This window comes from Bubalus kerabau, chromosome 2, assembly GCF_029407905.1.
Source record: "Bubalus kerabau isolate K-KA32 ecotype Philippines breed swamp buffalo chromosome 2, PCC_UOA_SB_1v2, whole genome shotgun sequence".
Lineage (NCBI taxonomy): Eukaryota > Metazoa > Chordata > Mammalia > Artiodactyla > Bovidae > Bubalus > Bubalus kerabau.
This window is the reverse complement of record NC_073625.1, coordinates 174,790,703-174,810,789: the sequence shown is the minus strand read 5'-3', so window position 1 is coordinate 174,810,789 and position 20,087 is coordinate 174,790,703. Positions and strand designations below refer to the sequence as shown.

Sequence of the window (20,087 nt, the reverse complement as noted above, 5' to 3'; positions counted from 1 at the left end):
TGCTTACTAACCTCTCAAATGGGCAGCTTGCAAGCCTTTTTGTTTCCACAGGTTTCTGTTTGCAAATAATCTGAAAAAGCCTGCTTGTTGGGATATTTTTGCTCCTTGATTTCCAGATTAAAAAGCTTGTGCATTAGTTGCCATTTGGCTTTCTGATATCCTAACCTTCTACCAGCAATTTCTGAGCAGAGCTTCTCTCTACTTGAAGTGGCCCTTGCCAAGCAAATCTGGAGTTGCCAGATAAGCATGACACATTTTCTCAGAATGTCAATTCTACTCAAAAAGGCAAGGATAAACAACATTAATTTCATAGTCAAAGGTATTTATTTATTTACTGTGCCAGGTCTTAGCTGTGGCATAGAAGATCTTTGTTGTGGCATGCAGAATCTTTTTAGTTGCATCATGCATGCCATAACAAAGATCTTGAGTACCACAATTAAGATCTGGTTCAGGGAAATAATAAATAAATACCTTTGACTAAGAATAAATATCTTTGATGGTGTGGCATCTTGAGTTTGCGGCACGTGGGATCTAGTTCCCTGACCAGGGATCGTACCCAGGCCCCCTGAATTGGGAGCATGGAGTCTTAACCACTTGACCACCAGAGAAGTCTTAAAGACATTTAGATATTTTACAGAGTGAATGGCAAAATTAGCATGACTCTTAAGAAATAATACATTAGCTTTGTTAGAAACATCACAGTTAACAAGGCCACTTTTTGGCATAACAGTTCCTTCTCCATCATTAAGTGAAGTGAAGTCGCTCGGTTGTGTCCAACTCTTTGTGACCCCATGGACCGTAGCCTATCAGGCTCCTCCATCCATGGGATTTTCCAGGCAAGAATACTGGAGTGGGTGGCCATTTCCTTCTCCAGGAGATCTTCCCCACCCAGGGATCGAACCCGGGTCTCCCGCATTGTAGACAGACAATTTGCCATCTGAGCCACCAGGAAGTCTCCATCATTAGGTGATAGTGAAATGGCTGGATGGGATTAGGATTAAGTTTGTCAGTTTCTTGCCCATATAATCTTGCAGTCAATCCTTTACTAGTCCCAAAGCCTCCCTTCTCCTTGTAGAAAGGATGAGGTGTCCACTCCCTACTGTAAACCCAGTAGGGCCTGCTCTTTCACTAAGATGAGCACGATGGTTGTTCCTCATGCTTCACCAGCAATGGCTGAATTCGTACAGCAGTTTAATGTCTTGCTTGAAATTAAAATAATGGGAGACAAAACCATAAGAAACCCACGATAGGCTGCGTCAAGTCATAAAACTGTAATGCTGCAAAAGCACAGCAGCAAGAAATCACTGGTGATGTTAAGGGAGCAAAATAAATATCAGCTGAGTTTTTAATTAACTGCCTCTAAATAATGAAAATGAGCAAATTAGACTCACTTTGAATAGCACAATACCACTGTAATGTGAAATTGCTTTGACGGAGAGCATGGCGTCTTTGATGGAGAGGCGTAAATCAGGCAGCAGCCACGACTAGCATCTCCTAAGAACCATGTACCTTTCAGCCTATGTCAGCTTTGTCCCCAGTGGACAAGTGTCAGCAGGCATTTTTTCCTGGGCCTGTTGTGGGGAAGGGAGGCAGAAGGAGCCGGATACAGAGGATTTTCCCAGCCTCTAGGTTCTATCAGTTCAGTTCATTCGCTCAGTCATGTCCGACTCTGCAACCCCATGAACCGCAGCACGCCAGGCCTCCCTGTCCATCACCAACTCCCAGAGTTCACTCAAACTCACGTCCATCGAGTCGGTGATGCCATCCAGCCATCTCATCCTCTGTCGTCCCCTTCTCCTCCTGCCCCCAATCCCTCCCAGCACCAGAGTCTTTTCCAATGAGTCAACTCTTCACATGAGGTGGCCAAAGTACTGGAGTTTCAGCTTTAGCATCAGTCCTTCCAAAGAACACCCAGGGCTGATCTCCTTTAGAATGGACTGGTTGGATTTCCTTGCAGTCCAAGGGACTCTCAAGAGTCTTCTCCAACACCACAGTTCAAAAGCATCAATTCTTCAGTGCTCAGCCTTCTTCACAGTCCAACTCTCACATCCATACATGACCACAGGAAAAACCATAGCCTTGACTAGACGGACCTTTGTTGGCAAAGTAATGTCTCTGCTTTTGAATATGCTATCTAGGTTGGTCATAACTTTTCTTCCAAGGAGTAAGCGTCTATTAATCTCATGGCTGCAATCACCATCTACAGTGATTTTGAGCCCCCCAAAATAAAGTCTGACAGTTTCCTCTGTTTCCCCATCTATTTCCCATGAAGTGATGGGACCAGATGCCATGATCTTCGTTTTCTGAATGTTGAGCTTTAAGCCAACTTTTTCACTCTCCTCTTTCACTTTCATCAAGAGGCTTTTTAGTTCCTCTTCACTTTCTGCCATAAGGGTGGTGTCATCTGCATATCTGAGGTTATTGATATTTCTCCTGGCAATCTTGATTCCAGCTTGTGCTTCTTCCAGCCCAGCGTTTCTCATGATGTACTCTACATAGAAGTTAAATAAGCAGGGTGACAATTTACAGCCTTGACGTACTCCTTTTCCTATTTGGAACCAATCTGTTGTTCCATGTCCAGTTCTAACTGTTGCTTCCTGACCTGCATATATGTTTCTCAAGGGGCAGGTTAAGTGGTCTGGTATTCCCATCTCTTTCAGAATTTTCCACAGTTTATTGTGATCCACACAGTCAAAGGCTTTAGCATAGTCAATAAAGTAGAAGTAGATGTTTTTCTGGAACTCTCTTGCTTTTTTGATGATCCAGCAGATGTTGGCAATTTGATCTCTGGTTCCTCTGCCTTTTCTAAAACCAGCTTGAACATCTGAAAGTTCACGGTTCATGTATTGCTAAAGCCTGGCTTGGAGAATTTTGAGCATTACTTTACTAGCGTGTGAGATGAGTGCAATTGTGCGGTAGTTTGAGCATTCTTTGGCATTGCCTTTCTTTGGGATTGGAATGAAAACTGACCTTTTCCAGTCCTGTGGCCACTGCTGAGTTTTCCAAATTTGCTGGCATATTGAGTGCAGCACTTTCACAGTTTCATGTTTCAGGATTTGAAATAGCTCAACTGGAATTCCATCACCTCCGCTAGCTTTGTTCGTAGTGATGCTTTCTAAGGCCCACTTGACTTCACATTCCAGGATGTCTGGCTCTAGGTGAGTGATCACACCATTGTGATTATCTGGGTCATGAAGATCTTTTTTGTACAGTTCTTCTGTGTATTCTTGCCATCTCTTAATATCTTCTGCTTCTGTTAAGTCCATACCATTTCTGTCCTTTATCAAGCCCATCTTTGCATGAAGTGTTCCCTTGGTATCTCTAATTTTCTTGAAGAGATCTCTAGTCTTTCCCATTCTGTTGTTTTCCTCTATATCTTTACATTGATCGCTGAGGAAGGCTTTCTTATCTCTTCTTGCTATTCTTTGGAATTCTACATTCAGATGCTTATACCTTTCCTTTTCTCCTTTGCTTTTTGCTTCTCTTCATTTCACAGCTATTTGTAAGGCCTCCCCAGACAGCCATTCTGCTTTTTTGCATTTCTTTTTTCTTTAATTTAATTTAATTTAATTTTATTTTTTTTTTTAGCCTGAGGAAAATTAAATTTTATTTTATTTTTAAACTTTACATAATTGTATTAGTTTTGCCAAATATCGAAATGAATCCGCCACAGGTATACATGTGTTCCCCATCCTGAACCCTCCTCCCTCCTCCCTCCCCATACCATCCCCTCCCCATACCATCCCTCTGGGTCGTCCCAGTGCACCAGCCCCAAGCATCCAGTATCGTGCTTCGAAACTGGACTGGCGACTCATTTCATATATGATATTATACATATTTCAATGCCATTATCCCAAATCATCCCCCCCTCCCTCTCCCACAGAGTCCAAAAGACTGTTCTATACATCAGTGTCTCTTTTGCTGTCTCGTATGCATTTCTTTTCCATGGGAATGGTCTTGATCCCTGTCTCCTGTACAATGTCATGAACCTCTGTCCATAGTTCATCAGGCACTCTATCAGATCTAGTCCCTTAAATCTATTTCGCACTTCTATTGTATAATCATAAGGGATTTGATTTAGGTCATACCTGAATGGTCTAGTGGTTTTCCCTACTTTCTTCAATTTAAGTCTGAATTTGGCAATAAGGAGTTCATGGTCTGAGCCACAGTCAGCTCCTGGTCTTGTTTTTTGCTGACTGTATAGAGCTTCTCCATCTTTGGCTGCAAAGAATATAACCTAGGTTCTATAATAATAATTATTACTATACTATTGAGAAGACAGTGTGATCAGAGGTGAACTCTGAAGTATCTGAATATAAATGTTGGCTTATGATTACTCTGTGATGTTGGGGAGTTTTTTAACCTCTCTGTGCTACAGTCTTCTCATTTCTGCTGGCACAAAGAGTTGCTCTAAAGTGACTGGCACTGTACCTGGCACAAAATAAGCACCCAAGAGTGACTGAGTAGCAAGTGTAGACCTCCCACCTTGTTCCTGATTTCAGGAAGAAAGGATTTGTTATTTTACCATTAGCATGATTTATCATAGATGCCCATTATCAGTTTGAAAAAGTTTTTTTCTATTTCTAATTTACTGGGAGACTATATTTCCTGTGGGTGCTGAATTTTAGCAAATTGTTTTGTCTATTGAAAAATGACTGTGTGTTTTTTCTCATTTATGCTGTTAATACATTTGGGTGAATTACATTGACTGAATCTTGCATTTCTAGGAGAAGTTCTACTTAGTCATAATCCTTTTTTAGAGTTGGATGAAATTTGCTAGGATATTGTTAAGGATTTTTATGTCTGTGTTCATTACAGAGGTCTGTCATTTCTCTTACTTATATTGTCTGGCAATGTATGTTTCAGGTTTTGGTATTGGGATAACATCAATCTCTTAAAAAGAGACAGTGTTCCCTCCTCCTTTATTTTCTAAAAGCAAGCCGTGTATAATTGCTGTTATTTCTTCTTTGGATATATGATAGAACTTATTAATGAAATAATCCAGGCCTGGAATTTTCTTTGTGGAAAGATGTTTTTATAAAAATTACAAATTACTTAACATTTGATTAAATGTGGCAATAATAGGGATTTTAAAATACACTTACTGCGGATAATTTTACTCTTCTTTTCCTGGCTCTTGATATCAGATCTTTTTCTTTTATTATATATGCACTTAAAGCTATGTTTCTCTCTGAGCATAGATTTATCTGCAAACCCGCACATTCTGATATATTGTTTTTATATTATCTTCAGTTTCAATTATTTACTAATATCCCTTTCGATTTCTTCTTTGATTCATGTACTGCTTAATTGTATATTGTTCGATTTCCACATAGGTGGGGTTTCTCTAGATCTCTTATTGTTAAATGTTAGTGGTTTCCAATTTAGTGCCATTGTGATCAGAGAACAGACTCTAGGATTTCAACCTTTTTGTTTGACTGGGTCATTTTATGGCTCAGAGTATGGTCTTTGTCAGCATAGTTTGTGAGGTTGAACTTGTGAGGCTGAACAGTTGGGTGCAGTTCTGTAAATATCAGTTGGGACAAAGTGGTTGGTAGTGTTATTTAGATTACGTATGACTTTATTCATCATATTTGTTTTATTGTTATGTCAATTACTAAAACTCTCCTACATTGCTGTAAAATTGTCTATTTCTCCCTTTAATTCTGTCCATTTTTGCTTCATGTGTTTTGAGGATAATAATTTGATGCATATGTTTTATCATTGTCTGTTCCTTTTAAAATTATTAAGCGTCCTTCTTTAGCACTAATCTCTGTTTGCCATCAGTTTCATATGCTATTTAGTTAGCTGCTCCAGCCTTCCTATACTTGCTATTTTTATTGAATTCTTTCTCAGTCATCTCTTTTGACCTATCTGGGTTTTTATATTCGGAGCACATCTCTTATAGATAGCATGCCTATTGTTGAGTCTTGCATTTTTATCCATTCCGATAACCTCTTTTTATTGGAATAGTTAACATAATTACTGATATGATTAGAGTCAAATCTACCATTTTATTACTTTTCTTCTGTTTAACCTCTGATGTTTGTTTCTCTATTGCTCCTTTCCTGTCTTCTTTGGGATTATTTTAATATTCTTATAATTTCATTTATCTATTGAGTTTTCTGCAATGTCTTTTTTCTTTCTTTTAGTGATTATTTTTTTACATTTTTAAAAAATAATTTATTTACTATACTTGGAGGCTAATTGCTTTACAGTTTTGTGGTGGGCTTTGCCATACATTGACATGAATCAGCCACGGGTGTACATTTGTCCCCCTGGCCTGAACACCTCTTACACCTCCGTCCCTATCCCATCCCTCTGGGATGTCCCAGTGCACTGGCTTTGAGTGCCCTATTTCATGCATTAAACTTGGTCTGCAGCCATCCATGGTGTTAAAAAGTCCAATGCTGTTCTGATTCTTGATCTCTTATGTTTTTGTCTTTCTTTCTGGACATTTTCAGAATCCTTTCTCTATTCTTTTTTTTTTTTTTTTAATGCCATTCATATCTTTTTTTTTAATTTTTTTTTTACTTTACAATATTGTATTGGTTTTGCCATACATCAACATGAATCCACCACGGGTGTACACGTGTTCCCCATCCTGAACCCCCCTCCCACCTTCCTCCCCATACCATCCCTCTGGGTCATCCCAGTGCACCAGGCCCAAGCATCCTGTATCCTGCATCGAACCTGGACTGGCGATTCGTTTCTTATATGATATTATACATGTTTTAATGCCATTTTCCCAAATCATCCCCCCCTCCCTCTCCCACAGAGTCCAAAAGACTGTTCTATACATCTGTGTCTCTTTTGCTGTCTCGCATACAGGGTTATCGTTGCCATCTTTTTAAATTCCATATATATGCGTTAGTATACTGTATTGGTGTTTTTCTTTCTGGCTTACTTCACTCTGTATAATAGGCTGCAGTTTCATCCACCTCATTAGAACTGATTGAAATGTATTCTTTTTAATGGCTGATTACTTTCTCTTTATATATATATCTATAAATTTTGACAGTCTTCCTACAATTATATTTTATAACTTTGTGCAAATTGCAGAAAGCCTGCAACCATATAGGTTCATTCACAAGGCCTTTCCTGCCACCCTTATAAACCCTAGAAACAATGTTATAATTTTAGTTTAAACAATAGTTTAAAATACATACTTTAAGCTAATTCAGCAGTACGAGAACTGTGAACTTCCAGATGTTCAAGCTGGATAATTTTAAAAAGGCACAGGAACCAGAGATCAAATTGCCAACATCCATTGGATCATCGAAAAAGCAGGAGAGTTCCAGAAAAACATCTACTTCTCCTTTATTGACTATGGCAAAGCCTTTGACTGTGTAGATCACAACAAACTGTGGAAAATTCTGAAAGAGATGGGAATACCAGACCACCTGACCTGCCTCCTGAGAAATCTGTATGCGGGTCAAGAAGCAACAGTTAGAACTGGACATGGAACAACAGACTGGTTCCAAGTCAGGAAAGGAGTACGTCAAGGCTGTATATTGTCACCCTGCTTATTTAATTTATATGCAGAGTACATCATGAGAAATGCTGGACTGGATGAAGCACAAGCTGGAATCAAGATTTCTGAGAGAAATATCAATAACCTCAGATATGCAGATGACACCACCCTTAAGGCAGAAAGCAAAGAACTAAAGACCCTCTTGATGAAAGTGAAAGAAGAGAGTGGAAAAATTTGCCTTAAAACTCAACATTCAGAAAACTAAGATCACAGCATCCGGTCCCATCACTGTATGGCAAATAGATGGGGAAACAATGGAAACAGTGAGAGGCTTTATATTCGTGGGCTCCAAAATCACTGCAGATGGTGACTGCAGCCATGAAATTAAAAGGCGCTTGCTCCTTGGAAGAAAAGTTATGACCAACCTAGATAGCATATTAAAAAGCAAGTGCATTATTTTGCCAACAAAGATCCATCTAGTCAAAGCTATGATTTTTCCAGTAGTCATGTATGGATGTAAAAGTTGGACTATAAAGAAAGCTGACAGTCAAAGAATTGATGTTTTTGAACTGTGGTGTTGGAGAAGACTCTTGGGAGTCCCTTGAACTGCAAGGAGATACAACCAGTCCATCCTAAAGGAGATCAGCCCTGAATATTCATTGGAAGGACTGATGCTGCAGCTGAAACTCCAATACTTTGGCCCTCTGATGTGAAGAGATGACTCATTTGAAAAGACCCTGATGCTGGGAAAGATTGAAGGCAGGAGGAAAAGGATGAGATGGCTGATGGCATCACCGACTTGATGGACGTGAGTGTAAGTGAACTCTGGGCGTTGGTGATGGATGGGGCGGCCTGGTGTGCTGTAGTCCATAGTGTCAAAAGAGTCAGACACTGCTGAGCAACTGAGATGAACTGAAGCTAATTAAGAAGAAATAATTGTCTTTTAGATACTTACAATTCCTATTGATCGTCCTTTATCCCTGAAGACCCATGTTTCCCTAGTATCATTTCTCTTTTGCCAGAAAAAAATTCTTTCAATATTTCTAGTAGGTCCAGTCTAGTGGAGAAAAACTAACATGTTTTCATTTCACCTTCTTTCTTGAAGGCTATTTTTGTTTGCTATAAAATTAGAGACTGATAGATCCTTTTTCTCTAGTTTTTTAAAGATGTTGTACTTCTGTATTCTAGTTTCCATGGTTTATGATCAGCCCACAAACATTCTAATTATTGTTCCCTTGTATATAATGTCATTCATCTGTGGCTGCTTTCTCTACCTTTGGCTTTAATGTGCACAGGTGTGATTTCACTCATATTTAGTCCTCTTGGGATTTATTGGCCTCTTTAACATGTAAATATATGCCATTCACCAAATGTGGGAAGTTTTTCAGCCATTATTTCTTTGAGTATTATTTTTGCCTCATTCTCCCTCTCCTCTCTTTCCTGAGACCTCAATTACCTGTTATGTTAGCCTTTTTTGTATCAATCCATACCTCCCTGAGGTTTTATTTTTCTCCAATATTTTTTTCTTTTCTACTTCAGATTTCCCACAGGTCACCAAAGCACCATTCCTTTCCTTTCAAGCTTTGTTCTCTCTTTCCTTCAGATTGGCTACTTTTATATTGATCAGTCATGCACTCACTGACCTGTCCTGCCATCTGCAGTCTGCCATGAAATCCATCTAATGGATATTTTATTTCAAATATTATCTCTCCTAGTTATAGAATTTGGTTTTGATTTTTTTTCTATATTTGTCTTTTCATTTGTTACAAGCATGTTTTCCTTTATAGCCTTACACATCCTATAAGAACTTAATGTACTTGTTTGAAAATACAAATATCTGAGTCATCTAGAGGTTGGCCCTGTTTTTAAGAAAGGGTCACATCTTCCTGGCTATTCGTGTGTCAAGTAAGTTTGGATTGCATCCTAGACGTTTTGAATGTTGTTTCAAGAAGACTCTAGGTTGTGATATCCCTTCAAAAAATGATGATACTTTGTTCAATAGACAATTTACTTAGTTCAACCCAAACTGTGAACTCTCTTTTGCCTGCTGTGGGCAGCAGTTCAGATCTCATTGCAGATGGTTTTCAGTCTGTCCACAACATGCCTCATTCTCGGGTAGAGTTTAAGCCTAGAATTTGGGCTTCCCCTTCTCTGGCTTGTTCCTCTCTAGGATTCTCCCTCCTACTCCAGCAGGTCTGTGTACTTGACCAGACTTTCTATTAGAGTTTCAGCATCCCCTGCTCCACCAGGGCCACAGTTGCTCTCAAGGTACAGGATCAAAACAGAAAACTCATGAATGCACTTAGTAATGCAGAAATACACACTGAAAAGTGATTAAGATTAAATTTTAGGTTATATGTATTTTACACCAATTTTTTTTAATGATTTTAAAACAGAAAAAAAAAATCACACTGTGTGTAGCTTCCTCTAAATTCTACTCCCCTCCAGTATCTCAGTATCTACCTGTTTTGAATCACTCTCCAGACCATTAGGTTTTGCGGGGGGGTGGGGGGGGTGGGGGGGGGACAGTGTTCAACCTAGATAACATATTCAAAAGCAGAGACATTACTTTGCCAACAAAGGTCCGTCTAGTCAAGGCTATGGTTTTTCCAGTGGTCATGTATGGATGTGAGAGTTGGACTGTGAAGAAAGCTGAGCACCGAAGAATTGATGCTTTTGAACTGTGGTGTTGGAGAAGACTCTTGAGAGTCCCTTGGACTGCAAGGAGATCCAACCAGTCCATTCTAAAGGAGATCAGTCCTGGGTGTTCTTTGGAAGGACTGATGCTAAAGCTGAAACTCCAATACTTTGGCCACCTCATGTGAAGAGCTGACTATTGGAAAAGACTCTGATGCTGGGAGGGATTGGGGGCAGGAGAAGAAGGGGACGACAGAGGATGAGATGGCTGGATGGCATCACCGACTCGATGGACATGAGTTTAAGTGAATTCCGGGAGTTGGTGATGGACAGGGAGGCCTGGCGTGCTGCGATTCATGGGGTTGCAAAGAGTCAGACACAACTGAGTGACTGAACTGAACCGAACTGGGGAGAAGGGGTGGTATTTTCCAAGGATTATGGATGTTTCTGTGAGAGAGTCTGTGTTCAGAGTCTTCTCATTTCCCTTTAAGTCCCTTTACTTGTACCTTTTACAATCTCAAGTGTTCTTTTTACTCACAGGAAAATCCTTTTACTCACAGGGAAAGGAGCACAATGCATTAAATTTGCGTGAATCTGAATGATTCTAACTAGGAAAAGTACAATAAGAATATTGACATAGTATGACTTTTGCAATATATATTTATTATTTTATAAAAATATTTTTTAGTATTAATGTGAATAGTGTAATATTAAATTTGTTTTATAAAAATAAAATTTTCTTTATAAAGAGCTATACATTTTTAATTCTAGTGATTAAGTGAATTGTAAACTAGAACCTTATTGTCAGAAGACTTCTACCTTGGCTGGTAATTAGTATTAAAACCATTTGTCAGTACATACATCTGAATTTATAAAAGTGACCACTGTGCTATTATTTAAATTTTTACTGTCATTAAAATATCAAATAGTTTTTGTCCTATAACAATGCCATCCAAGCAGTCATTAAGATGCAATGCTAATGCGAAGCCTGACAATGAACACTTTGGGAACTTGAGCTAAATTTGGATTTATCATCTGAAGAAGGCCAAATAGGCTGTTTTTTTAAGAGGAAGCATTCTCCTAAATGTTAGGAATCATGCTAAGAAATAAAAATCAGTGTTAAAGCAGAACAGTTCTACAGTTACTGTAGAGTGAATCTCTCTACATTTATTTTTATGGGAAAATTAGCCTTTAATGGTGTATATTATGAATAACGTAGAGCAGCATTGTCCAACATAAACATAATTCAAGCAGATACATGATATATGTTTTCTCGTAGCCTCACTAAAACAGTAAAGAGAAACGGGTGAAATTGGTTTTACTAATGTATGTTATATAACCCAAAATATCTAATATAATCATTTTGTTATGTTAGCAAATAGAAACTTATTGAGAAATTTTACATTCTATTTTTCATTAAAAAGGTCTTTTTCCACAGTGAAAAGCATAAAACATTTAACAAGTCATTCTTTGAAGAGAAACTTTCTTCCTGTGTCTGTCCAAGTTCCAAAAGACACTGCAGATGAAAAAAACTCAGAATAAAGGAGACAGAGAAAATGAAAACTGAGCTTGAGCCTCTGACTGGTTCAATCTTGAGGCCATGTCTGAGCCCTCTATCTGGACACTGAGGAAAATGGGGACAGAAAGAGATTCCAAAGATTTTAGCTGTCAGCATGATTCTACCAATTCTATTTGAATATTAGGTCTTCTTCTGAATAATTGATGAGGCTGCAATATTCAGCCCTTATATCTTGAGAACTCATTAGCACTTATTAACCTCAAACATCTTTAATTATTTGATCTGATATACAGCTTCTATTTCTGAAACTCAGTTGGGAGCCCCAGGAGAGCAAGGACAGAGTCTTGGGGTTCTGGGAACCTCAGCACCTAGTAAGATGCACTTCTGACAGCAAGTAGGTGCTTACAAAAATTTTGTTGATGGAGATAATTGGACAGTAGTTAAAGGCCATTATATTTGTATGTGACTTTTTCACTTTCGGGGTGCTTCAACATCCATTTTATTTTCTCAAAGGGAAAAGAAGGAGTTAGTATCACTTTGAGATAAGGCTCAAGGTGATGATTGTGAAGTGAGTCTGACTCACCTGTCAGTTCAATTCAGTCACTCAGTCATGTCCGACTCTTTGTGACCCCATGGACTGCAGCACACCAGGCTTCTCTGTCCATCACAACTCCTGGTGCTTACTCAAACTTACATCCATTAAGTCACTGATGCCACCCAACCATCTCATCCTGTCATCCCTTTCTCCTCTACCTTCAGTCTTTTCCAGCATCAGAGTATTTTCCAATGAGTTGGCTCTCTGAATCAGGTGACCGAAGTATTGAAGTTTCAGCTTCAGCATTAGTCCTTCCAATGAATATTCAGGGCGGATTTCCTTTAGGATGGACTGGTTGCACCTCCTTGCAGTCCAAGGGACTCTCAAGAGTCTTCTCCAACACCACAGTTCAAAAGCATCAATTCTTTGGCACTCAGCTTTCTTTATGGTCCAACTCTCACATCCATACATGACTACCAGAAAAACCATAGCTTTGACTATATGGATCTTTGTTGGCAAAGTAATGTCTCTGTTTTTAATATGCTGTCTAGGTTTATCATAGCTTTCTTCCAAGAAGAAAGAGTCTTTTATTTCATGGCTGCAGTCACCATCTGCAGTGATTTTGGAGCCCAAGAATATAAAGTCTCTCACTGTTTCCATTGTTTCCCCATCTATTTGCCATAAAATGATGGGACCGGATGCCAGGATCTTAGTTTTCTGAGTGTTGAGTTTTAAGCCAGCTTTTTCACTCTCCTCTTTCACTTTCATCAAGAGACTCCTTAGTTACCCTTCACTTTCTGCCATAAGGGTGGTGTCATCTGCATACCTGAGTTTAATGATATATCTCCCAGAAATCTTGAATCCAACTTGTGCTTCATCCTGTCAGCATTTTGCATGATGTACTCTGCATAGAAATTAATAAGCAGGGTGACAATAAATAGCCTTGACATACTCTTTTCCCAATTTGGAACCAGTCTGTTGTTCCATGTCTGGTTGTAACTCTTGCTTCTTGACCTGCATACAGATTTCTCAGGAGGCAGGTCAGGTGGTCTGGTATTCCCATCTCTTTAAGAATTTTCCACAGTTTGTTGCGATCCACACATCAAAGACTTTGGCATAGTCAATAAAGCAGAAGTAGATGTTTTTTTTCCCGGAATTCTCTTGCTTTTTCTATGATCTAATGATGTTGACAATTTGATCTCTGGTTCCTCTGCCTTCTCTACATCCAGCTTGAACATCTGGAAGTTCTTGGTTCAAGAACTGTTGAAGCCTAACTTAGAGAATTTTGAGCATTACTTTGCTAGCGTGCAAGATGAGAGAAATTTGTGTGGTAGTTTGAACATTTTTTGGCATTGCCTTTCTTTGGGATTGGAATGAGAACTAAACTTTTCCAGTCCTGTGGCCACTGCTGAATTTTCCAAATTTGCTGGCATATTGAGTGCAGCACTTTTGGAGCATCATCTTTTAGGATTTGAAGTAGCTCAGCTGGAATTCCATCACCTCCACTGGCTTTGTTCATAGTGATTCTTCCTAAGGCCCACTTGACTTTGCATTCCACGATGTCTGACTCTAGATGAGTGATCACACCATCGTAGTTATCTGGGTCGTGAAGATCTTTTTTGTGTAGTTCTTCTGTGTATTCTTGTCAACTTTCCTTAACATCTTCTGCTTCTGTTAGATCCATACCATTTCTGTTCTCTATTGAGCCCATCTTTGCATGAAATGTTCCCTTGATAGCTCTAATTTTCTTGAAGAGATCTCTAGCCTTTCCCATTCTATTGTTTTCCTCTATTTCTTTGCATTGATCACTGAGAAAAACTTTCTTTTCCCTCCTTGCTATTCTTTGGAAGTCTGCATTCAGATGGGTATATCTTTCCTTTTCTCCTTTGCCTTTAGCGTCTCTACTTTTCTCAGCTATTTGTAAGGCCTCCTCAGACAACCATTTTGCCTTTTTTGCAATTCTTTTGGGGATGGTTTTGATCACCACCTCCTGTAAAATGTTACAAACCTCCATCCATAGTTCTTCAGGCACTCTGTCTTTCAGATCTAATCCCTTGAATCTATTTGTCACTTCTACTGTATAGTCATAAGGGATTTGATTTAGGTCATACCTGAATGGTCTAGTGGTTTCCCCTACTTTGTTCAATTTAAGTCTGAATTTCCCATTAAGGAGTTCATGATCTGAGCCACAGTCAGCTCCCGGTCTTGTTTTTGCTGACTGTATGGAGCGTCTCCATATTCAGCTGCAAAGAATATAATCAATCTGATTTCAGTATTGACCATCTGATGATGTCTATGTGTAGAGTCATCTCTTGTGTTGGAAGAGGGTGTTTGCTATGTCCAGTGCATTCTCTTGGAAAAACTCTGTTAGTCTTTGTCCTGCTTAATTTTGTACTCCAAGGCCTAATTTGCCTATTACTGTGGTATCTCTTGACTTCCCTCTTTTGCATTCCAGTCCCCTATAATGAAAAGGATATCTTTTTTTGGTGTTAGTTCTAGAAGGTTTTTTAGGACTTCACCTGTATCCAACAGCTATGTGCAAACAAGATCCCTTCATTTTTTTTTCTACTTTTTATTTTAATTGGAGGCTAATTACTTTACAATATTGTAGTAGTTTTGCCATACATGCACATGAATCAGCCATGGGCGTACAAGTGTTCCCCATCCTGACCCTCCCTCCTACCTCCCTCCCCATCCCATCTCTCAGGATCATCGCAGTGCACCAGCCCTGAGCACCCTGTCTCATGCATCGAACCTGGACTGGCAATCTATTTCACATATGATAATATACATGTTTCAATGCCATTCTCCCAAATCATCCCACCCTCTCCCTCTCCCACAGGGTCCAACATACTGTTCTATATATCTGTGTCTCTTTTGCTTTCTCACATATAGGGTCATCGTTACCATCTTTCTAAATTCCATGAAAAGTGAAAGTGAAAGTGAAGTCGCTCAGTCGTGTCTGACTGTTTGCAACCCCATGGACTGTAGCCCACCAGGCCCCTCAGTTCTTGGGATTCTCCAGGCAAGAGTACTGGAGTGGGTTGCCATTTCCTTCTCCAGGAGATCTTCCCAACCCAGGGATCAAACGCAGGTCTCCTGCACTGCAGGCAGACGCTTTACCCTCTGAGCCACCAGGGAAGCCCATAAATTCCATAAATATGCATTAATATACTGTATTGGTGTTTTTCTTTCTGACTTACTTCACTCTGTAATAGGCTCTAATTTCATCCACCTCATTAGAACTGATTCAAGTGCATTCTTTTTAATAGCTGAATAATACTCCATTGTGTATATGTACCACAGCTTTCTTATCCATTCATCTGCCGATGGACATCTAGGTTGCTTCCATGTCCTGGCTATTGTAAACATTTAAAAATAAGACTCTCTACCCTTATTTTACAGTCCTCATTCCCACTGGCAGTGGGAAAGGTACTTATCCCCATCCTGTAATTGCATCTAGGCCAGTAATTTTTTATACACTCAAAAATTAAACACTCTCTTGTTAAATATTAAAAATCCAGCCACTATAAACAGTCGCTGTCCTGGTCAATGAGGTATTCTTGCTCATTCCCTCTTTCTGCCATCTGTCCACACCTTATCTGAATTGTGGACACCTCAGGATCAACCAGTGAGGTCAGCAGAAGGACTGGGAATTATTAACATTGGTAAGATCACACAGTGGAACTAGGAAACAGCCCATCTGATATGGCCTGCCATCCCTTTCTGTTGCCTCCCTCATTCAGCTGGGATGAGAATTCCATTGTATAGCTTTTCACGAATCACTTAACCCAGTTGATGCCATTGTAAATTCTTAGCTTCAGAAAGAAAAAAGTACTATTCTGGTTATAATATGGTGGCCATTGGAGGGAGATTGCTGTATTCCCATTTCATAAATGGAGAGATGGAGGTGTAGGAAAATTTAACTTTTTATAAATTTTAGAGAAGACAAGTGAAGAGTCAGGGTTTGAATCTAGATTTGCCTTACTCTTTGGCACTGATCCTTCTGCTGGGAAAAGCAGCACCAAAACCTTTGCAAAGAGAAAGACGTGGCCGTGTCCACAGAACAGGGTCTTGTCTCAGCAAAGGCTGAAAGGTTTTCCTTCTTGCAGTTATGGTGGTGGCCACATGACAACCACCACTAATTCTAGAAGTATTTAAGAGAGAGATTGACTGATCCATCATTATTTATGTTCTCACAACACCCAGAACAGACACCTACTGCCGCCTCAACAGTACACTGTCGCACTCATCTCTTTGTATGTCTGCCTCCTTTTCCTGTTCTCAAAGACAGAGCCAGTCTGTGGTTCATCTAAACCTCCCATTCCTGGCCAGGCTGGTCAGCACACAGAGAGAAGCGAGCTACTTGTTTTCACTGTGAAGTGAAAGTCGCTCAGTCGTGTCCGACTCTTTGTGACCCCGTGGACTATACAGTGCATGAATTCTCCAGGCCAGAATACTGGAATGGGTAGCCTTTCCCTTCTCCAGGGGATCTGCACAACCCAGGTCTCCCTCATTGCAAGCAGATTCTTTACCAGCTGAGCCACCAGGGAAGCCCAAGGATACTGGAGTGGGTAGCCTATGCCTTCTCCAGTGGATCTTCCTGACCCAGGAATCAAACCAGGGTCTCCTGCATTGCAGGTGGATTCTTAACCAACTGAGCGACTAGGGAAGCTGTAGCCCTAAAAAATGTCTGGCTCACTATAAATGTGAGCTAGAGTAAACTTTATAAATTATTATTATTCATTTTATTCTTACTATATTTTTTTATGCCTGGGGAAGATTTGATGAGTGAATGATAACCACAGCATGTTTTTGTACTTGGGAGTCCTTCACCTTCAGACCATGGGCTCCAACCAGACAAATGGTTGCCTGACATCTCTCCAAGCTCTTTGTGACCCAGTTGTGACTCACTGAACCCTGGGGATGACTCCAAATCTCTTAACATATATGTTGGTTGCTACACCATTTATTCTTTCAACAATATTGTTGAAGAAGGAAAAAATGCATTAACTTCATTGGTTTTTCAGCAAAAACATAACCACTGTGTTAATCTTCCAAAAGGAAGGGGATTTTTATTTAGCACAAAGCTTTAGGAAAATGAAAATGACTTTTGAAATAAGAGAGTATATTTTATTTTTGCTCAATACTGAGTAGATAACTATAAATGGTGACATTCCCCCACCGCCACCTTTGGTTTCTAATAGAAACAAAGTAAGTTGCCAATATGCTTCTAGCTGCTGCAGGTCTTCAGGCAGGATTTATTATAATTGTAATAATAAAAAGTAGATAGACTTTTATGCTTTCCAAAGTTCATTTTAGGGTGTCAGTGCAGCCTCACTGAATGTTCAGGATTAGGCATGGCTATATCCTCAGTTGTGAATAGGAACTTGGGATACACTCAAGGTCTTACAGCTGAGAAGAGCAGGGCTGGGGCTCAGTGCAAGGCCAGCTGCCTGTGTTGATTGATCTGAAATCTTCCTGCCACCTAGATACATGAGGGGGCAGCCAAGTTCAGGGATACTCCATTGAATCTTTCCCTTCAACTTGTCACTTTTGGAAATTTCAAGTTTTTATTTGAAGTGGGAGGGCTTAAAATCAACCTTTTTTTTTTTTAAGCATACATTCAGCCTTGATTTGATGTTCTGCACATGATTACCACTTGGTGTGATTAGCATTTGTCCTGTCCTTTTTTTATTACACCTTATGTGACTACAGGTGGCTCCACATAGAGGTGTGGAGCACACTTTAAGAAACCCTTCTGCCCAGCCCCCAGGTGGTGTGGTCAGTGTTCCCTGCCTGCCAAGTGTGTGTACTGGGAGGACAGAGGATGCAGCTCAGAGCAGATGGTTCCATCCTCCATTGGCAGGGACCTCACCAATCTGAAGCAGAAGCCTTGACAATATCTATCATTTTCCTCAAACCTGGGGTCATAAACCTGGCCTGATGTTTGTTCCAACAATTCTATCTGCACGCTTGGGGTGCAGTGTTTCTCAAGGAGATGCTATGGCCATTTCGGGTGAGACTGTTCTCAGTGGTATAAGACTGGCCTGCTGAGGACAGAACGTTTAGCACCCTTACATGTGTACACGCTCAGTCGCTCAGTCATGTCTGACTCTTTGGGACCCCATGTACTGTAGCCTGCTAGGCTCCACCATTCATGAGATTTTCCAGGCAAGAATACTAGAGCTAGTTGCCATTTCCTTCTCCAGGAGATCTTCCCAATCCAGGGATCAAACTTATGTCTCTTGTGTCTCCTGAATCGGCAGGCAGGTTCTTTACCAAACGAGCCACCAGGAAAGCCCTTGGCACCCTTGACTCCTGCCCAGTAAAGGCCATTAGCAACCTCCTGTCACTGTGATGAGCAAAATCAGACAGACACACAAACCCCACCCCCCAAAATCTCTCTCCATGAAGCAGGACTGGCCCTGGACGAGATTTTGCGGATTCATAGGATGCAGTCATTGGCCAACAATATCCAGGAAAGTTGTTAAGCTGTGAATGATAAGTGTAAAGTACTTACTTCAAGGAGTCGCCAGACTGTTTGCTTGTTAGGCAAATGCTCTTTTTTTTTTTTTTTTTTAAACTTTTATTTGTTTTTGACTGTGCTGGGTCTTCATTACTGCACATGGGGCTTTCTCAAATTACAGCAAGCAGAGGCTGCTCTCCAGTTGTGGTGTGCAGGATTCTCATTGCGGTGGCTTCTCTTGTCGTGGAGCACAGACACTGGTGCATTCGAGCTTCAGTAGCTGTGGCCCCTAGTCTTAGTTGCTCCATGGCATGTGGAATATTCCCGGACCAAGGATCAAACCCATGCCCCCTGCATTGGCAGGTGGGTTCTTAACCCCTAGACCATAAGGGAAGCCCTCAGACTGTTTTTAATGACACATGTGACACACATTGAAAATATTTCTGATGGTGAAATGACCTCCACATTTGGCCTCTTCCATTCTCAAACATGAACAGGGACTTTGCCAGAAGTGTGTGGCTTTTCTTCCATATAATAACAATGGTAAGCACTAACATATATATAGTACTTACTTCATGGCAAGCACTGTTAAGCACTTTGCGTGTATTGACTCATTTAATCCTTCCAACAACCAAGAATGCTATGAATAACTGTTACTAATATCATGCCAGTTCATAGATGAGAAAGCAGTCACAGAGAGATAAGTGATTTGCCCAAGGTCACACATGTAGATAATGGAGGATTCCAGTCCAGCCTGTCTGGCTGCAGAGCCAGAGGTTAACCATCCATGCTTGAATGAAGATGTGGAAATGAAGCCCCACCCCCAGCACCTTGTTGATATCAAGTTCTGCCTGGTTCTTCTTATTACAAATGCCTCAGCTGTGCAACGCAGAGAAAACCGAGTTGCTCTGAGATCAGGAGTTTTCTGACAGGTGGTGGGTCATGTTGCAAGTACCAGGAATAGAATATGGAATCATGATCTGGCTGGCAACTATGGTTGGTAAATGATAAACTTTTTGGTTTCATGACCACTTTAAACATTTCATTGCTAATGACACTTTGGGTTATATCTACTGATATTTACTGTATTCGAAACAAAAATTGAGAAGATTCCAAATGCTAATTTATTAACTTTTTTTTTAATCACAATAATAAACTCATTACAGGTTAACATATATAACTGATTTGACCCAAAAAATAAATTTTCCAAAACAAAATTAGTGTGAAGAGTGGCACCGTGCACATTTTTGCAGTCTCTTCAATGTCTGCTTCAATAGAGGCCAGCTAGACCCTCATAACTTCTCTCCCTTCTATCTGTTGCGATATGCTGTGTAGGTTAAAGTATGTGAAGAAAAAAATAGGGCCTCACTCAGGTATGTAGTTGGAAAAGGAAGGAGTATTTTAATCTTTTCAGATAATCGTAGCTATTCTTCTCTGATACTGTGCCAGAACG

The 20,087-nt window shown here is 40.1% G+C and overlaps 1 protein-coding gene across 1 annotated transcript in view; it reads left to right on the top strand.

Moving 5' to 3' along the window:
- The window catches only part of CLSTN2 (calsyntenin 2), a 727,708-nt gene that overhangs the window by 519,387 nt on the left and 188,234 nt on the right, over window positions 1-20,087 (top strand). The gene's annotated exons all lie outside the window — the stretch shown is intronic.